Genomic DNA, 21,712 nt, shown 5'->3' on the forward strand with positions numbered 1-21,712 from the left:
TCGATTTCTTTGTTAGAATCCGAGTCAGTGTCTGTCTCTGATTCTAAGTCTGACTTTGATTGAGCCATCAGATATATGTTCGCAAATTCTTCTTTGCTCTCTTCACATTCAATGTCACTCCAGGTTTCTGCTTTAAGGGCTTTTTTGTACTTCTCAGATTTTCCTTTATTCTTTTTCAACAAATGATAGTTTGGTCTGATATGCCCCTTTTTGTTACACTCAAAGCATATAACATCCTTGTTAGTTTCAATGTCCTCTATTGGTCTCTTCTGAGATTTCTACGTGCTTTACTTCTTCCAATTCAATCTTCTTCCATTTCTATTCAGTTTTCTAAATTTCTTTTTCATAAGGGCCAGCTTCTCATCGTCCATATCATCATCCGAATCTATATCATCATAATCAACATTAGACTTTAAAGTAATTGATTTCCTACCTTTATGATCTTCCCCATCATTTATCGACCCCACTTCGTATGATTGAAGCGTGTCTATCAGTTCGTCAACTGATAGAGCCATGATCCTCTGACTTTCTCTGATTGAAGTCTTCACATGATTCCAGTTCTTTGAAAGTCCATGTAGCAGTTTGTTGACTTTCATTGGTCTTGAAATTGGTTGACCTTGATAAGCCAGGCCATTCACAATTTCTATAAAGTGACTAAACATATCAGAAATAGATTCTCTAGGCTTCATTATGAAGGCTTCATATTGTCCAAGCAGAATATTTATTTTTGTTTCCTTCACACAATCAATCCCCTCATAGGTAACATGTAGTTTGTCCCAAACTTTTTTGTTGTTTCACAAGAAGAAATTCAGTTATATTTAGTGGGAGACAAAAGCACAATATAAAGAATAAATTGCTTTTGCATCAAGAGCCTATCTCTTGATAATTTCAGCTTGTGTGGATTCATCAGCATCTTTCTTAATCACTTCTTTCCCTTTGTCTGAACTTGATGTTGCTTTTGGATTGATTCCTTTTTCAACAACATCCCACTCCAGAGGATCTCTAGATCTGAGAAATGCCTTTATTTTGTTCTTCCACACATTGTACTCATTTCCATCAAAATAAGAATGTCTAGTGTTGCTTTGTCCCTCAACCAAACCTAGAGCCAAAATACTAGACATAGAAGATCTTTAGGTTAGAAGTAAAAGTACTTCAACAAAATAAGCACACAATTCTAATACCAATTGAAAGAGCTAGTATAAACACCTAGAGGGGGGTGAATAGGTGTAAAAATAAATTTTGCGAAATGCAGTAAAATTATTTTACTTTTAAATTGAGTCTAATGAACAATAGACTTTTGAAAGATTTTAGACTTTAACAACTATTTTGAAACACAGAAAGATATCACAACAAATAAAATAAAAGAGTTCGGGGAAGAGAAAAAGAACACAAGATTTATAATGGTTCAGCTTAGATTAAGCCTACGTCCACTCTCCCACGCTAACAGTCTTTTGGCTGGTTTTCACTATGAATCGAATGAAAATTACAGCCTTATAATCTTGACTTTTCAGTGAAGAGTTTCTACTACTCTCTCAAAGTCACACTTTTTGAGTTTCTCACTCTTTCAAATACAAGTTTGAGCATTGTAAGAAGAAGAATAAGTGATTTGGGAAGTTTTAGACTTTGGAATTCTTCATTCACACTCTCTGTCGAATGACTTGAAAAACCTCCTTAAATACTCCTCTATGCCTTTTCGACCGTTAGCACATTCTAAAAGAATTCCTCCAATCAACCCGTTGGACAAAATTAATTAAGGAGATCTCGAGTCGTTTGAAGATTAAGATGAAAGTCCGATGATCCTGGTCGCCCATACAATCAAAATCTTGGTTTCCATAAGTAGATTCTTTCCAAATAAACTTGCCTTCCAAAATTGATTTTTCCATTCCACGATTGATTCCAACAAAGATAACCAAAAAGGTAAGTGATATTTCCAACTAGAAAGCCATATATATCCACTTCGTACTGAAGCCTTCAAGGAAGAAAAATAATCCTGAGTCTGATTATATCTTTGTTCTTCACTTGCGTTCAGTCTGGGTCGTCGTCAAAGTGGGGCAGACTTCTGATGTAAGATAGACACAGAAGTCTCGTATTCCTCATAATGAAAATGAGAATAGAACTTAGAAAAATTTTGTCAGCTTCAAAACCTAATAGGCAGGAGTTTTCTCCAACGGCATTTGACTATTCAAATTCATATGTTTCTTTGCCCCGTTTCTTTTCCAAGATACAGCCTTCCTTTTCCAGTGGACAGTAGACTATCCATCTTGTGCATTCTCGATGTTGAGTTCTCATGCCTGTGAATTGGTTCAGCCTCTAAAAACGAGTTTAATAAGCAAACTTTGTCCATCACACCAAGTTACCGTTACACAAGGAATATAGAAACAATAAGTGCAAATTAACCACTACAAGAACAACAATAACACAAGGTTAAGTAGAATTTAAGGGAAGAATCTAGTATTTTCTTCATTATTATAAGGATGCATCTTATTCTTTTATCACCATTTTTTACCTATGGACCTCTCAATCATGCCTTGAAGTAGTTCATTAGACTTTTCCCGTCCAACTCCTTAGTAAAGAATCTCCTCAAGTATTCGCTCAAGATGAACTGCCGAAAAGCAGCGGGCTTATTCGAGGACACAAGCTCCAGGAACGGTTCGAACTCATTCTCACGATTGCTCAGGTAGCAAAAAACTGCTATCGACACACATGGCTCTCGGCTAGGGTTGGCTAACACTCGGTGGTCCCCACTTTTGTACTTGTCGTTGGACATGATCTGGAAAATTTGAAACTTACATAATAAGACTTCATTTCATGGTCTAATGTTAACCTAACTTAGGAGCTTTATAGAAAGTCCTAATCTTTGACGGGAGTTCACTTGGAGGATGTCACCAATGTTCACAACAAGAGCCCTTGGGACGGGCGCCACTTCCACCCACTCGTCGCCATGCTTCACCTGCAACTCACCGATCTAGTCCTGTAGCAGCAATGTGATCACTCCTGGGTCTGTGTGGGACGTCAAGCTGACTATCAAATCGGGCTAGGGATAGTATGGATAGTAATGCCCCACCATGACCCTCATCTCTAAGCACTTCAATTCATGTAGCTTGCCGAGACTTAATCCCAGCCCCTCACTCAACAGCCCCAAGAGGAGGCTCCCCAGCTGTTGAACCTACTGATTCCACTCCAACACCTCGTTTCTGCACACCTCAGGGATCTCTTCCATGTCCGCTAATTTTGGCCGCAGCCCTATAAGGAGCATGTCCCTACATTATTATTATGAGTGAGTAGTTTTAGGTTCCGTAAAGGTTGGAACTTGGAACCTCCTCTTTTTTATTTGCCTTACATACCCTAAAATTTACTTTGTCATAGGTTTCAGAGTCAATTCTAGGATCTACCAAGATTCCATCTAAATTATTAATTCAATATTTACAATGAATCATTACTTTTAATAACTACCACTTGTTTTCGCAATCCACTGACCACAATTTATATTTAAACATACAAAGAATATGAAGTATTAACAAAATAAAAAGTCTCATCATAAAATGGAAGCTTAGACTATTGCTCTCATCATCCGACACCACGGATTACCGCACCATCATGCAAAGACATAGATTAAAAAAATACATAAAATTATTTCAAGTTCCATGTTCTACCTATTTAGAATCTTGACCTTATTTGTTTAAATGGGTTTCCAATTTTTGGAACCTAAAACCTATCCTACATACTTTGGAACCTGGAATCGGATGGATTCTCATCAGTCAAGTTCTTAAGTTCTAGCTTCTATCCTAGAACCCTGCTCACCCCTAAATTCCATGCATTGGTTGAACTAATTATTTTCTTTCATTTGTCATTGTCTTACTTTTAGTCATATATGATATATTAGTTCGTCTCATTTGTTAAACACTCGACACGATGATATTTGTTGGAGAAAACTTCCTTATTATTTTGAAGTTGACAAAATGTTTTCATCAGTCTAATCTGAAGACTTCTAGACTCAAGTGTTAAAGTCTGACGAACTCCAGACTCTGTCAAAGTCTCAAGACTCAAGACTTGAAGTTTATTCTCACTGACTGTTTCTAGACCAACAAAGAGAAGACTTATCCAGATGCAAGTTTATCTTCAAGGATTCGGTTCGAACGGTTTGTAGAAGATCTTACGGCTAGAGATAGCATCTCATGATCAATTATTCTTATTGAAATCAATTTGGGTAATTAGATCCATTGAAAGACGAAGTATACTTAGAAGGTTCTACTTTTGGAAACCTAGATCCTGATTGTATGGGGGAACAGGATTGGTGGGCTATCATCACATTCCTTAAATGACTCGAGATCTCTTTGATTGATTTTGTCCAACGAATAGATTGGAAGAACTCATTTGGAAAGTGCCAAACGTTGAAAAGGCATGGAGGAGTATATAAAGAGGTCGCTCAAGTTATTCAAGTGTGTGCGTGAAAGAAGAATTACAAAGTCTAAAGGTTTTTAGTTCTTGTTGTTTCAACCATAAAGCTTTATTTGTACTCAAAAGAGAGAGCAAACATTTGTGAGACTTTGAAGAAGTGTAGTAGAGTCTCCACACTGTAAAGTCAAGGACGTAAGGCTGTAACATCTCTTTTGATCCTTAGTGAAATCCAGCCAGTGGGCTATCAGTGCGGGAGAGTGGACGTAGGCTTGATCTAAGCCGAACCACTATAAACATTGTGTTTCTACTCTTGTCACGACCTCTTTTTTTCCGTCCGGGGGAAAAGGAGGAGGGTTTAGGGGTATTTGCCTAAAGAAGCGGACCAGTGGCCCTAAATTAGGCGCGGGCTCTCCCAATCCCATACCTCCCGCGACGTTAGATTTCATATTTCAATTATTAACAACCTAAATATTTCTAGGAGTCGCCACTAGCCTATTGGGGTCGGCTAGAAACCAATCGAGACACGGGAGTGTTGTCTCGATTCCTACGCAACCAGAGATTTCTAGGAACGGGGACTTGTTTACACTAATGTTTCTATTAGTGCCCTTGCGGTACCACTAACTTGAAAGGTTGTTTATCTAAATGGCCATACAATCTTGATTACCAATTATAATCTTTATGAAACCACTAAGTGTCCATGCAAATGTTTTTGTAGTTTTTTTTTTTTTTAATGTCTAGACTAATTCTAACATAATTTAGAAGAGAAATTTACACTCAAATTAATGAAAAGCGGCGCGTAAGTAAACATCCAAGAAATTGAAATGGACTTGAAAATAAACGCAGAAAGGTAAACCCGATACAAGTCGGGCAAATAATATTACATGGCTTTGTTATCACGCCCGGGACAGGACCCCGTGAGCGAAATGGAAATTTAAATATGCATGAAATTACTCTAGATAATTTTAATCTATGGAAAATGGATTATTTGTAAAAATGATTATAAAATACCAAAATAGCATTAAATTATGAAAATGACCTTTTAAAAATAGGAAAATTTCATAGATGCCATTTTTGCCTTAATTTGATACATCTATCACTTTTATATTTTTTTTGAAATTTTTGGATTTTTGGATTTTTTATTTTTATTTTTTATTTAAATAAAAATAATAATTTCCTAAACCGATATATGCGAACATTGAACAACACAGCACATGAATATCACAATAACCGGGCTCAAATCGACCGTTTCAAGATCGAAACTTGGTTTGCGCATTTCGTTAAACACTTGGCGTGCATCAAATCACCCCAAACCAACTTCCTTGGGCCATGTTTGCGGCCTTCAATCTCAACACATGAGCAGTATTATGTGGAACTAAAACATCAAGGTTAAACTACCACATGCAAAGAATAAGATTAGATAGAAATCACAGCTTAAAACACATGAAAACCAAGCTGGAATCGTCATCAAATATGCGGGTTTGATCTGATTTTGCAAATCTGGGTTTGAACCCAAGTCAAGCAAACAGGCTGAATGCCCATATTCAAGCCCCGACACCCATCACATACGAGATCTAAGAGAAACATTACTTGATCCGAATGAAAGTAGGTAACATGAGCTTTCAAATGCAACAAACATCATAGAAAATGACCAACCTAACACATCAAAACAACCTCTTCAAAAAGCACACATGCAAAACTCTTGAAGAGATTTCAACACTTGGAAAAATTCCAGCCTCAAAATCAGTTTCTTGGACTAGTTTTCCTCTTAATTTTTCACTATTAAAACATGTTCAAACTCGAACAAAAATACATCTAGGATACTTACCTTGCTTCATAGTATGTTTTGCAAGTGGTTCTTGGCCAAGGAAATCGAGAAATTGTCCTCTGGAAGCACGTGGAAGTTGGCTTCTTCAACTGGAAATGAGATCTGCAGAAAAGAAGAACTGACAATGAAGGTTTTCGTTGACCTCTAAAATTAGACTTCAAGACGTCTTTTGTTAGAAAAATTTCCAGTGTTTCTTGGCCCGCCAGGAGGGTGTACTTTCGGGGGGCTTTAGGAGGCCTTCCCGATCTCCATTTGGAACGTGCAACCTATGGATGGAAATATCTTGGAATGAAGTTTCACTCTCTAGTTGAAGGTTTTGGCTAATTTTAGCCGCAGGGTTATGAAAATCTCACTTTTCTCTCTCAAGGTCAGTTTGGATTTTCTGGGTTTTTGTTTTTTTTTGGAGTTGCTTCTGAGGGCTTCTTTTGGGAACGATTCTGAGCTCTCTCCTCTCTTTCTCATCTCCTCTCTCTCCTCCCTTGAAAAACCTTGCTTCAGTGATCTTATCCCCTGAATTAAGGGATTTTTGGTCAGTCTCTTGTCCACCTACCAAGCCTGTCAACAGGGCTACTCCACCCACTCTCTGACTTAGCCAATTTTTTTAACTTCTGCAGCTGTTGAGTGTGCGGATTTTGCTGCGATTTTCCGGTGCTTTCAGCAGCTTATCCCTGGCAAATTTTCGTCCACTTGCACTACTATATACGGTATTTCAGCACGTGCAAATATCGAGCTAAATGGGCGGCTGAGTGGGATATGGTGGGGCCACCAATATGGCTACTTAGCAGCTCCGAATTAAGACTTAACGTGGACTGAGATTTGGCAGATGGTTTGGGTGCTTTAATCCATCACTTTGGCTGTGTTTTTTGATCAATTAGCAAGTTCATGTATATTAGTTTAAGATCTCGACCAAATTTCGCAATTGTGCCCACCCAATTTTGCAAAAAAGTCCCTCAAAGTTGGCCATTTTCTTATCCGAAAATACCAAATTCAATACGAATGTGGTCTTTTTGGCTTAATTTGATTGATTCGACTTGGCCCAAATTCAATTTCAACTTAATTGATGACCAAGATGATGATTTAAGGGCTCGGGCGCAAAATTTGCAAAATTTGCGAATTGGTCCCTCGACTTTTGGAAATTGCATTTTGGCCCCAACTTGTCATTTGAATTCCAATCTCGACCTCCCGGGCTTAGCTAGTTACATTTAGATCGTTGGCCCCAACTTGCTCTTTTTTTTTTTTTTTTCGATTTCTTTTTTTTTTTTTTTTTTTAAATTATTTTTTTTATAGGAAAAACATCTTTCATTTAAAACACGATATTAAACACCTAGATAATCTATATGCTGGAATGAAATATTTTTGGGCAAAAATTAGGTGTCAACAGCTGCCCCTCTTTGGAAGGAAGCTCAAAGAGGTTTCTTTCAAAGATAAGGTGACGCCTAATTTTTTATTTTTTTTTACCATAGTAAAATGAAAATGCAAGTAAGCTTAATGTAAAGAGCGTGTTCTAGGGATGTACCTGTGAACAATTTGAAAAGTGTGGTTTAAGGATATACCCACGAACCTTGTGGTTTAAGGCAGTCCCACTAACCGTATGGTTTAAGGCAGTCCCACTAACCTTGTGGTTTAAGGCAGTCCCATTATCCGTGTGATTTAAGGCAAATCCACTAACCGTGTGGTTTAAGGCAGTCCCACTAACCGTGTGGTTTAAGGCAGTCCCACTAACCGTGTAAATTGTATGGTTTTAGGATGACCAAGAACCTCTTGAAAATGCATGGTTTAAGGCTAACCCATGAACCCTTTGAAATTATGTCTTGAAAATGCATGGTTTGAGGCTAACCCATGAACCTTTTGGAATTGTATGGTTTAAGGATAACCAAGAACCTCTTGAAAGTGCATGGTTCAAGACTAACCTATGAACTCTTTGGAATTGCATGGTTTAAGGGTAACCAAGAACCTCTTGAAAGTGCATGATTTAAGGCTAATCCAAGAACCCTTTAGAATTGCATGGTTTAAGGATAACCAAGAACCTCTTGAAAATGCATGGTTTAAGGATAACTCATAAACCCTTTGAAATTGCAAGGTTTAAGGGTAACCAAGAACCTTTTGAAAATGCATGGTTTAAGGCTAATCCATGAACCTTTAGAATTGCAAGGTTTAAGGATAACCAAAAACCTTTTGAAAATGCATGGTTTAAGGCTAACCCGTGAACCCTTTGGAATTGCAAGGTTTAAAAATAACCAAGAACCTTTTGGAATTGCATGGTTTAAGGCTAACCCATGAACCCTTTGAGATTGCAATGTTTAAGGATAAACAAGAACCTTTTGAAAATGCATGGTTTAAGGCTAACCCATGAACCCTTTGAAATTGCAAGGTTTAAGGATAACCAAGAACCTTTTGAAAGTGCATGGTTTAAGGCTAATCCAAGAACCCTTTAGAATTGCATGGTTTAAGGATAACCAAGAATCTCTTGAAAATGCATGGTTTAAGGATAACTCATAAACCCTTTGAAATTGTAAGGTTTAAGGATAACCAAGAACCTTTTGAAAATTGCATGGTTTAAGGCTAACCCATGAACCTTTAGAATTGCAAGGTTTAAGGATAACCAAGAACCTTTTGAAAATTGCATGGTTTAAGGCTAACCCATGAACCGTGTGAAATTGCAAGGTTTAAGGATAACCAAGAACCCTTTGAAAATGCATGGTTTAAGGCTAATCCATGAACCTTTGAAATTGTGTGGTTTCACTAGAGGAACCTGTCATTCGAGAATATTCTGAAATGGATACTGCACATCAAATAGTATTCATTATAACAAGTAGTCTAGTAGCGAAAGCATACTAGATGAGGTCAATTTCAACATATGTCATTAGAAACAATATCAAAAGTGTATCGGTAATGAGAAAGCAATGATTGCATAAACAAATCAAACTAATTCCGACCACTCGACAAATTCGCAAAACTGTCATGACTCTCAGATGATATCATTAATTGTAAAATTCTCTTGGGAGAAAAGTCCTTATCGAAATGACCCTGACTTATGAGAAAAGTTTGTTAAGTATGCCAAGCAAGGATCCCTAGTCAGAAAAGGGCTTCTCGCATATCCTCAAGAAAATGGCTGTTTGATCCCATCTGTTCATGTGGGAAATAAACTGATCACTCAACCTCACTCTTCCAATGCGCAAGGCTTTGAATCATTCGCAATAAGTTCACATTGACCAATCAAAGAGGTCTTTTAGAAGGACCGTAGTGCAGGTTTGGTCATGGTTTTAGCAATGGATAAGCATCATTGGCTATGAAATGAATTAATCACTGATCAACATCTCCGCCAGGTTTACAAGTCAAGAAACCTTAAGATGAGATAAGACAATGTTACTCTCACTTCTTTGAGTGGCATCTTCTTTAGGAAGTCCTTATTTCCACTTTGAATCATCCCAATCTGAAGAGACTTTGGAAGTGGGTTGTAATGTTGATTTGGGGAAAGGTTCAAAAGGCTTAGCTTAAAAGGCTTAGAACTTTCTGTCAAAGGGGGATTTGGGAGTTGGTGATTATCATGGCATCATTACCATATCATCCATTTTTTTAAAGCACTCAATATTTAGAATTCAAATTGTCTCGAAAGTCCTTTGACTAATCATCTTAACATAATGGCTTTTGCATTTGCAATGATTTTCTTTTCAATGCAGGCATTTTTTTGCCATTTTTGCTTTCACAGAGATATTCCTCTTGATGCAATTGTTTTTCTTCCACTCTCTCTCCCTTTTTTTTTTGTGTGGGCATTGGCCTTGCTTTTACCAGGCACACTGCTTGTTCATGCCCCTTAATTTCTACTTGACGTTTGTTCTTTCAAACTTTTTGAGCTCTTGGGACTTTCAAGATGCTTTTCATATTCTCATATAAACACCAATTGCATTGGTAAATCATGTGCCCTGCCCCAATGTGGGGAGATAATCACCACTCGGGTTTTAGAAATGAATAGTTAGGCTCAATATGGTTTAAGCAAAGGGTATCGGTGTTTGGGTAGAGAAAAGAATGCTCTTCTTCACCTTGGGATGCTTTGAGCTTTCATAAGAATTCACCTAAAGTTACCACAAAAAAGATTTATGCAAGTGAGAGTAAAGAAACTTTTCTCATCTTCCCTCTCCAAATAATGTCAACCCAAACCTCCGTAATTGCCCCATCGTGGGATGGTTCTTGACAGGGGTATTTTGTAGAAAATTCTTCACATTAAAAGGCTCGAATGGGCTAACTATTGTCACCTGTAGTGTGTATGATAGAGGAAAAAAATGCCTATTATCATCTTGATCTATGTACCGCTTGCAAATGAATTCATTGACCTTAAACAACACGGGTTTTCTTTTTCACTCAAATCCTAGAGTGCTTAAAGGACATATTTGGAAATGGGTTGCCTTTCCTCATCCTAAGTGTTTCTCGCTTGGCATAAGCAACATCGCCTTTCAATTTTTGTTGAGATCATGTGGGTGGATTAACCTCCATAGAGAATTTTGATTCGAAATGAGTGATCCATTGAGTGGATGGACAATTTAAAGATAAAGAAGATTTTTGCAAACTTTGTGGAAAACTTTTTTTTTCTTCAATTTCCATTTATTGTGCTCGTTTCTAGAAAAACACTAGATCTTCTTTTTTGTGATGGAAATTCTCCATTTGTTTTCCATTTGATTTTGAGAAGAAGGGTACTTACCTGTGGCTTAGTAGTCAGGCGACCCTACGAAGAACAAAAGGGAATGTGTTAGTACATGAATCCTCAGGGATCGTAAAAATGGAAACGATACAACATTACCCTTGGTCAGTTTCACCATTTGGCGGCAAGAATGAATGTACTGTTTTAAGGCTTGAAGAGAATCTCAGATCTTTGGTCTCATTAGTTCAAGCATTTTCCTGTTTTTGCAAAAATAAGAGATGCAAAAGTTTTTATTTATTTATTTATTATTATTTTTTACATGGCAACCTTGTTGCCGTTTCGGGGATCGAACCCCGTGCCTCTCGGACCGTTCATTCATTCCCATACCACCAGCCGAAGCACTGGTAGTGTCCATGGGGTGCGTCTTTTTTTATTTAATTGAACCGGCTCTAGAACGACACATATTTTAAGCCAACTTAGGTGACTTTGTCATGTGTTAACTTCACATGCTTACTTTGTCGATATAGATTATGCTTAAATCAATTTCTCGAGTTTGTTCCTCGAATACCGACGCTTCTTGTCAAACAAGGGAACTACGTCAAATAATGAAGTTAGAGAGGGGCATTTTGGAAACGATACCGAATTACCCTTCTCCTGCAGCTGACTTTAAATGTCTTGTGTTTCCTCTTCATGTGCTTTTGCTCCTCAGGTGTTAACATTTCCTTGAAGATCTTGCTTTCAAATGGGCCATTTAGATGTTATCGAATTCACTCATTCTGAGTGGGCGTCAAAGATGAAAGGAGAGGGGTACTCCTTGTTTCGACACGTGAGGGCATTACTCCTTGGATGTTTTGCTCCATTTATTCCATCAAAATGGATAGTTGTGCCTTAGCATGCCTTCTTGGTATAAGGCGTTGCTCCATCAGTCAAAGTGCACTTTTGTGCCGAATCAATTGATATTGTTTCATCTTGCTTCATGAGTGAGAGTTACCCTACTTTGAGTGACTTGCCCCATTTATCAATTGCAAGGAAAAAGAGACGTAATATGTTATTTTCATATTCGACATGACTCATTTTAGGAACGGGATACTCCCTTTTACGGCATATCTGATGATTGCGTTCTATTTCGTTTCCTTGGCTATGGAGAGGGATTTGCTTTCATGATTGGCAGTAATTCACTTGGCAAATGTCTATTCCATTTGAAATTTTCCCCTTTTAGAAGTCGGGTGACTTAGGCATTGCGTGCCCTCGATCCATTTTGTGGCCATCTGCCCCAATTAAAATTTCCTACACATATGGAAACAATGTATTATTTCTATTCTTAGGTACATTAGGTTTAGGAACGAAGTACACCCTTTTTCAAAGTCGGGCAATTCAACATCTCATTGTAGCTTTGTTGAAGAAGGCAAGACATTGTCCTTATGGTCAAATGCATGCCACACTAGGTTAGATAACTTGTCCATATGCAGCTCCATCATGTTGGATTGATGAATCTCTATTTCGTTTGAGCCCTTCATGCTTTACTCAATTTCCCGCATACCCCTTTTAGGCTAGGTGATTTTTCGCCATTTTTGCTGTGTCAATACATTTCCCACTTCACAATCTGTAAGCATGGGTGGCTATGTCAGTTTATGAATGAGTTGTTTTGACTTTTGGAACGAACACACCCTTTTCTTTTAGAGATCGTGTGATTCTGGACCAGGTTGTCCTCCCTGTGTAATCTTGTTGCTTGCTAGTAATTTGCCTCACTATAATCTGCACAAAGTGCAAGGACAAATCATTCCTAAAATAAATCAAATTTAACTTGAAACGATTACCACCTTTTATTTGAAGGCAACATTTGATGACTGATTCTTGTTTGTGTACATCTACATCTTGAAGTGCTGTCTTGCAGACCACCAATAATTATCTTCATATAGGATTGGATGCCAAGACACCATTGGAAGTGTAGGGATTGCAGTTGCTTTTCATGTTTGCAACCAATGGAGTAGTTTGATGCCAAAGAATGTCTACATATTTCTTCTTCCACAAGGAATGTCAAATTAATATGAGGTCATCCAGATGTGGAACTTCGTTAGCCGTAGATTTGTGATCTTCAAGGCTTTGACGGTTCTTTTCACATTTAATCACAATGTTTGAATTCATATGCTGCGAAAATATTTCTATAGTTCATGGCTCAACCACTTATGCCCATAAATGAGCATGAATTGGTGCATATCATGACTTGCTCTGTTAGGGAAAGGCCCGCACTTTTGTCAATTTTGAACAAAACCGTCATTTTACCTGTTTGACAAAAATGGATGACTGAGTTAGTTGTTGCACAAGAAATCCCTATTGGAACTATTACAACCTTACCCCCTCAAAGCATTGTTCTACGGATCAACCTGCAAAAGCGATTAAGTGAAGAGATAAAGTATTATGCAAGTTCTTCTTGAAACTCATTTTCACACATTTTGAAGCTAAGGCATAAAACTCAGCCCAGAGGGTCCATTTGAAACACTTCAAGTGTTTTAAAGAATATAACTTTTATGAACTCTAATTTCATTATTAGAAAATGTGAGTTGTATGATTTACAAAAGCATTTGATTGGGTTCACAATCAAAACTCAAAACGTAAAACACAGTTCCTAATAGGAATAATGACAAGGATAAAGTACAATAAGCTCTTTCGTAGAGGAGCATAATAAGCACAATTCTTGTCCTAGCTTTAAAGTCCACTTTTGGCATGGCCAAGCAAGAGGAGTTCAAGGAATGGTTGTCACGCATGACCTGCGAAAGGAAGATAATGTCAGTATATGAATGAAAAATTGATCTTTCAAAGCCGCCTCTTACAATGAAATCAAGGCGACGATACCTTCTCCGTAGTATCCACTTACGAGAATTTGGTATTTCGTCAAGATTTTATTAGTAAGAGGAGATTTCATTAAAAGATCGATCCGCGACTATCAATTGAATGCCCACTTTGTTCCAAAAGTTTCATACACAAATGGGGCATTGATTTTAAAAATTAATTTGTGGTTTCACTCATGCAAAGGTGAGGTGATTTTTATTTTGAAAAATCAATATACAAAATGGGATTTGAATTTTAATTTTGAAATGTGACCAATAAAGAGTTTTATTGAAAATTTGATTTTAATTCTATGCCCCAAAATGTAATCTTGATTTGGAAGAATTTCTATACAAGATGTGACTTTAAGTTCATAATTGAAAATTTAAACAAAAACATATGTTTAGTAGATCATAGGTATTTGAAATGCTTATTTATCAAAAGTGAGTGCCAAGCCTATATTTTCAAGGGCATTCCATTGATTTCCGCGAATCTCCAAAAAAAATAAAATTTCAATCCGAGGTGAGCAAGTAGATAGAGAAATCATACTTACAATGGGTGAAGAGACTTTTTGTTTTTTTTTAAATCACATAGACATGCGGATGTAAACTTGTGAGGTTTGACGCATAAAGGCGGAATTCTAAAGGCTTAAGGTCCCCATTTTGATTAGATCAAAAGAGTTTTCCCCACTCCGCACTTACGTCGGACAGTTCTCTTTATCATTAATCAAAATGAGCGGGACCAAAAGTGGATAACCATGGTCATTCCCCGCACGGGTTCCATCTTTTGGCACCTTCTATGGGCTTCCTAATGCGATCGGGGTTTTAGATTGCGGGTGGTGTGTGTAAATGTGTAGTGCTAAGATAAGTATAAATGCATACACATCAATTGATATCCAAACAACACTTCAATTTCATCCATATAGGCATACATTCCTACGCCTCCCAACAAAAGAGATGGGTTAACAAACACTCCACCCCTTATTACTCCAAACCTACAAAAACATTTAACACATTGTTAGTGGGCTAACCTTGTTTTCCACGTGACTTTGACACGCGCTATCAAATGAAGACCATGTTTGTGAACAACCAACCAAGTTATTACGGCCTAAGTCCTCTAAGGTTTGCAACCAAGTCCCCAGCGGAGTCGCCAAGTTGTCACAACCTCTTTTTTTCCGTCCGGGGGAAAAGGAGGAGGGTTTAGGGGTATTTGCCTAAAGAAACAAACCAGTGGCCCTAAATTAGGCGCGGGCTCTCCCAAGCCCATACCTCGCGCGACATTGGATTTCATATTTCAATTATTAACAACCTAAATATTTCTAGGAGTCGCCACTAGCCTATTGGGGTCGGCTAGAAACCAATCGAGACACAGGAGTGTTGTCTCGATTCCTACGCAACCAAAGATTTTTAGGAACGGGGACTTGTTTACGCTAATGTTTCTATTAGCGCCCTTGCGGTACCACTAACTTGAAAGGTTGTTTATCTAAATGGCCATACAATCTTGATTACCAATTATAATCTTTATGAAACCACTAAGTGTCCATGCAAATGTTTTTGTAGTTTTTTTTTTTTTTAATGTCTAGACTAATTCTAACATAATTTAGAAGAGAAATTTACACTCAAATTAATGAAAAGCGGCGCGTAAGTAAACATCCAAGAAATTGAAATGACTTGAAAATAAACGCAGAAAAGGTAAACCCGATACAAGTCGGGCAAATAATATTACATGGCTTTGTTATCACGCCTCGGGACGGACCCCCGTGACCAATGAAGGTCAATAAATTGCTGCGTGGATTATCCAAATATTGAAATCATATGAAGACTTCGATAAGAGAAACTCAAAGGATCGTGCCTCTTACAGTTGATGAGCTAATAGGCACACTTCAGTCATACGAAGTGGAGCAACTCAATGAGGAAGAAGATCCCAAAGGTAAGAAGTCAATTGCATTAAAATCTAACAATGACTCTGATGATACAGATTCTGAAGATGACATGGATGATGAAGAGCTAGCACTCATGATAAGGAGATTTAGGAAACTGAACAAAAAGTGAAGAAGATTTAACTGGAAAAAGCAAGGCTCTAAAAAATTCCAGAACAAATCAAATGAGGATGACGATATCAACAAAGATGTGGTCTACTTTGAGTGTAAGAAAAAAGGACACATCAGACCCAACTGCCCTCTGTTGAAAAGAAAGAAAGCAAGAACTGAAAAGTTCAAGAAGACTCTCAAAGCAGAGACATGGAGTGATACTGAATGTGAGGAAAGTAATGAAGAGTATGCCAACATATGTCTAATGGGAAACTCATAATCAAACTCAGATTTTGGAACAGATTCAAATTCAGACTCAAACAGTGAAATCGAGGTTAGTAATCTAAATATTCCTGTTAAAGTCTCGAAGTACATAGATGAACTTTACCTTAGTCTCAAAACCTCTCTTAAAAGGATCTTTGAACTAAAAAGGGAAAATTCCAAACTGAAACAACAGGAAATCTCTTGGAAAGAAAAATTTGAAAATCTAAACAAAAGTTTTGTTTTTTTAAAAGAAAATGCAAACTCTATTTCAAAGGAAAATATATTCTTGAAAAAAGATATTTCAAATATCCCAAAAAGGTTTTCAATAGGATCTGAAAAGTTAGAAAAGATTCTTTCAATTCAAAAACCATATTTCAACAAATCTGGTTTAGGTATGACACTAGAATCTATTCTTTTAATTGATTTTCCAAAAGTAAAGGAAATAATCAAATAAAGACCTACAAAAACATTTTACATAAATAATTTTCAAAGAGTTTTTGTAAAACCTGTTGGCCAAAGTGCTCTCAAATGTTCAAAGTGTAATAACTCTGAACATATTGAGAAAGAATGTCTTATGGTTTGGAGATCTGTTAAGAAGGAATGGACAAAGACTGTATATTGCACTAACTCCCCTGACCCAAGAAAATGTGGGTACCAAAAAATACTTGAGTTCCTTTTTTAATTGTAGGTCACTATCAAGAAAAAGATAAAGTGGTATTTGGATAGTGGCTGCTCGAGACACATGACAGGAGATCCAAATTGTTTTATAAAACTAGTGCAAGAAAAAGGAGGAAAAGTCTCTTTTGGTGGAAATAGCAAAGGAAGAATTGTTGGATGTGGAACTGTTAAAATTGGAAGTCTCACAATCAACAATGTCTCCTTGGTGGAAGGTCTGAACTACAATCTTCTTAGTATCAGTCAATTGTGTGACACTGAATTCAAGATTAACTTCCAAGAAGGCATTTGTTCGAGAACTAGTAAGGACTTATCTCAATCTTTCACTGGACGAAGACATGGGAATATCTATCTTCTGGATATAAAACCAGAAAGCTCTCAATGTCTAATATCCATTCAAGATGAAGCAAACATTTAGCATAGAAAACTTGGCCATGTCAACATAAAGCAAATTGCCAAGATCTCATCCAAGAAGCTTGTTCGTAGACTGCCCAACTTAACATATAAAAAATATGACTCATGCACACCATGAGTTTTGGGAAAACAGGTTAAAAGTTCTTTCAAACCTATAAACAAAGTTTATACTAATCGAGTTTTGCAACTTCTGCATTTGGATCTCTTTGGACCAACCAGAACTCAATGTATTGGTGGAAAGAGATACTACCTAGTAATTGTGGATGATTATTCTTGTTTTACTTGGGTATACTTCTTGGCAAGTAAGTCTGAAACATTCTCTTACTTTTCAAAATTTGCAAAGAAAGTTCAAAATGAAAAAGATTATGCTATTTCGTGTATTAGGTCGTGTATTAGGACAGACCATAGAGGTGAATTTGAAAACTAAGATTTTGCAAAATTCTGTGATGACTCTGGTTTTCGGCATGTTTTCTCTTCCCCATATTCTCCAGAACAAAATGGAGTTGTGGAAAGAAAGAATAGATCTTTACAGGAAATGGCTAGAACTCTCTTAATTGAAAGTAATATTTTTTCTCGTTTTTGGGCTGAAGCAGTTTCTACAGCTTGTTATATTATTAATAGAGTATTCTTAAGGCCTATTTTGGAGAAAACTCCTTATGAGTTATTCAAAGGAAAGAAGCCAATTGTCTCTTATTTCTATGTGTTTGGTTGTAAATATTTTATTTTAAAGAATGTAAGTGATAGAACTGGTAAGTTTGAAAAAAGATCGGACGAATGAATTTTTCTTGGCTACTCAACCTCACGCAAAGCCTACAGAGTATTCAACAAGAAGAGTCAGTTTGTGGAAGAATCTATGAACGTCAAGTTTCAAGACCTAATGCAAAATAATCAAGTTCAACTTGAAGAATTTGAACCTACTTCAAATCTTACAAAGTCTACTTCTCCCAAAGTGGCTCAGAAAGTTCAACAACAAGATGAACCAGAAGATTCAACTGAAACAGAGGATCAGCAGACTCACAAACCAACTAGCAATTGGAAGCATAAGTTAAGTCATCCTAAGGAACTCATCATTGGCAATATTGATGAAGGAATTCGCACAAAATCCAAAAGGCGTGAAGACTCTAATGCTTTAGCATTTGTTTTTTAGATTGAACCCAAAATTGTAGAAGAAGCCTTGGCTGAAGAAAGTTGGATTGAAGCTATGCAAGAAGAGCTCAGACAGTTCAGCATTAATGATGTTTGGGAACTTATTCCTAAACCTAAAGGTAAATCTATTATTTGAACTAAATGGGTTTTAAGGAACAAGATGGACGAGAAAGGAAAAATGGTCAGGAACAAAGCAAGACTCATAGCTAAAGGATATACGCAAGAAGAAGGGATAGACTATGATGAGACTTATGCACCAATAGCGAGGTAAGAAGCAATTAGATTATTACTTGCTTTTGCTTGCTATAAAAATTTTAGGTTATTCCAAATGGACGTAAAAAGTGCACTCCTAAATGGATTTATCCAAGAAGAAGTCTATGTGGAACAACCACCTAGTTTTGAAGATCCAAGAAAGCCAAACTCAGTCTTCAGATTGAAAAATGCTCTTTATGGATTAAAGCAGGCACCTTAGGCTTGGTATAACATGTTAAGTAAATTTCTAATTCAAAATAATTTTGATAAGGGTAAAGTAGATACTACCTTGTTCATTAAGAGAGAAGGTAAAGATTTTCTACTCATGCAAACCTATGTTGATGATATCATTTTTAGATCACCTAATGAAAATCTCTGCAAGAAATTTTCTAAGTCTATGCAGGATGAATTCGAGATGAGCATGATGGGTGAATTAACCTTCTTTATCGGACTACAAGTCAAACAATTAAAGAAGGGAATTTTCATTCACCAAGAGAAATATGCGAAAGATCTCATCAAAAAGTTCGGTTTGGAGAATTGCAAAAAGACTGAGATACCTATGTCAAGTTCTTCAAAACTGGATAAAGATGAAGAAGGAAAGAGTGTAGACCAGAAGATATAGGAGTATAATTCGTTTACTTATTTACCTTACTGCATCTATACCTGATATTTTATTTAGTGTTTGCATTTATGCTAGGTTCTAATCAAATCCCAAAGAATCTCACTTAACTGCTGCAAAACGCATCATCAAATACATTGCAACAACTCCGAAGCTAGGACTGTGGTATCCAAAAGAATGAGACCTTACTCTCCTTGGATATTCAGATGTAGACTTAGCAGGTTGCAAAGTGGACAGAAAGAGTACTTCTGGTACATGTCAACTGCTTGGTAACAAGCTAGTATAATGGTTTTCAAGAAAACAGTGTACTGTAACTCTTTCAACAGCTGAAGTAGAATATGTGGCTCTTAGAAGTTACTGCTCTCAAATCTTGTGGATACGGCAACAACTAAGAGACTTTGGAATTGAATAATCATGCATCGAGATCAAATGTGACAACACCAACGCCATAAATCTCACAAAGAATCCAATTATGCATTCAATGGCAAAGCATATAAAGATTCGACATCACTTTATTAGAGATCGTGTGCAAAATGGAGAAGTTATGATTCAGTTCATTGACTCAAGAATCAACTGGCAGACATATTTACAAAGCCATTGGAGAAAAGCCTATTTGAGTCTATTCGCACCAGACCGAACATCACATATTTTATTGAGTAAAGTCTAGAAGTGTTTAAGACTCAGAGGTAAAGTCTGAAGGTATTCAGACTTGGAAAGACAAAGAGTAACAACCGTAAGTCATTTCCGTACTAGCAATTTAATAAAAATCCAAAAAGGTACGGTTACTTTTTAGTCGCTAATTGATTGTTGTATTTTTAGAATTTATCTTTTTTGAGTTTTTAAATTTATGGCAGTTTTTCATTTTCAAAAAGGTAGTTATTCATTTTTGAAAAGGCAAGTTTATTTTTTTTTTATAACAGTTCGTTTACCTCGCTTCACTTGCTTTATATACTGTTGAGATTCATCTTCTTTTTTTTCACTCTCAAACCCTATAATGCAAAAACTGCACTTGCTCTCACTTTCTCTGTAGTTTATTCCAAAAAGTTTTTATCTTTTGAGCAAGTTTGGTAATTTCTCCCTTAAAGCGACAATGTTTTCAAGAAAGTCTTCGAGAATCGCAAGTAAGGGATCACGGCACATGCCTGAGGGTCCTACGCATTTCGATTTGACCGAGGAAGAGGATTATTCTCAACCACAGTGACTAACTTAGCACCAACCTTCTCAACAGCGTCAGTCTCCTTTACCGACTCAACTAGAAGAAGAAATTTTGGAAGAAGTTGAACTTGTAAGAACACTAACTCCAAATGTTGCTTTCAAACTTTATTCTAAGTTGAAGGAAGGAGGTACTACTATGTCTTTGATTGATGAATATCTAAGAGAGAGAGGTTACAAGAATGAAACTCTATTCTTGCGCGATATGGAGAAAATGGGCATTGCAGAAAAAAGGGTCGACTGAAAATGCTTTTGCTAACATTCCTAGTGACTTGTGTTTTAGCACGGTTAATTAGTCGAAAGGACAGGACGATGACGAACGAATGTTCACACATTTCCAGCCTAGAATGGGAGTGGCTGCAAATGTTGATTATGATGGATCAAGTCTATTCAGATCGAAAAACCATAAGAAGGTTTATTCGAGTTTGTTAAAGAGAGGGGTTATGAACCCTAGGAGTGTTGACTTTGATTTCCTTAATTCTGTGCAAGTAAATTTGAGAGAGAATTTTGCACTTCTTCAATTGGAGCGATTTTGTTATGAATCTACAATTGCTTATCCATAACTCACAACCTACTTCTACTCGAATCTATCCTTTTTGGATGCAAATAGTTTCTTTTGAACAATCAGGGATAAGGAGTTTTTGGTGGATATGGACACTTTGGCTGACTTGATTGGGGGTGGAAAGAGTGTGTTTCCAACCAATCAGTGTGTTTGTTGCTCACACTACACTGGCTTTGGTAAAAGACAAGTTTGCTAAAGGCAAGATCTCCTACTCTAGGATGAATGCCTCCAACATCCTGTTGCATAAAATCATGATCAACTGCATCTGTCCAAAATCGACATCCAAGACTGATGTGTCTCGTTCTGAAGCGAAATTGATGTATTCCATCAATGCTGGATACAAATTCTCTATGCCCCACACCATCCCGTTTCACATGTACAGGACGGTGGTGAAAGACAAGGGACAACTCTCTTATTCCGCTCTCATCAAGCGCCTCTTCAAACATTTCAAAATTCATATTCATGCACCCTTGTGTTTGACAAGCATCACTCCAATGGTGATTGGCTTTAAAATGGTCACCAAGATGCATTTGAAAGAGCTTAACAAAGTGTTCGAACGCATGAAGGAGAAGTCTCCCATGAAGGCAAAACAAGACTCTGCTGTTGCCAAAAGAAAAGGCAAGGAGCCCATGGATGCTCCAGTAAAGAGGAAGCGAACTCTTATCTTGTAGGATGAAGAAGATGAGGATGAGATGACTTTTAGCCTTAAGAAACTTGAAGAGTTTTGTCAGCTTTCGAGAGAGAGGGAAAAGATGAAAGAAGAAGAGAAGAAGAAGAGGAAGGAGAAAAAGAAGGAAGAAGAAGAGAAGAGGAAGAGGAAGGAAGAAGAAAAGAGGAAGAAGAAAGAAGAGAAG

This window comes from Eucalyptus grandis, chromosome 2 (genome assembly GCF_016545825.1).
Source record: "Eucalyptus grandis isolate ANBG69807.140 chromosome 2, ASM1654582v1, whole genome shotgun sequence".
Taxonomy (NCBI): Eukaryota; Viridiplantae; Streptophyta; class Magnoliopsida; order Myrtales; family Myrtaceae; genus Eucalyptus; species Eucalyptus grandis.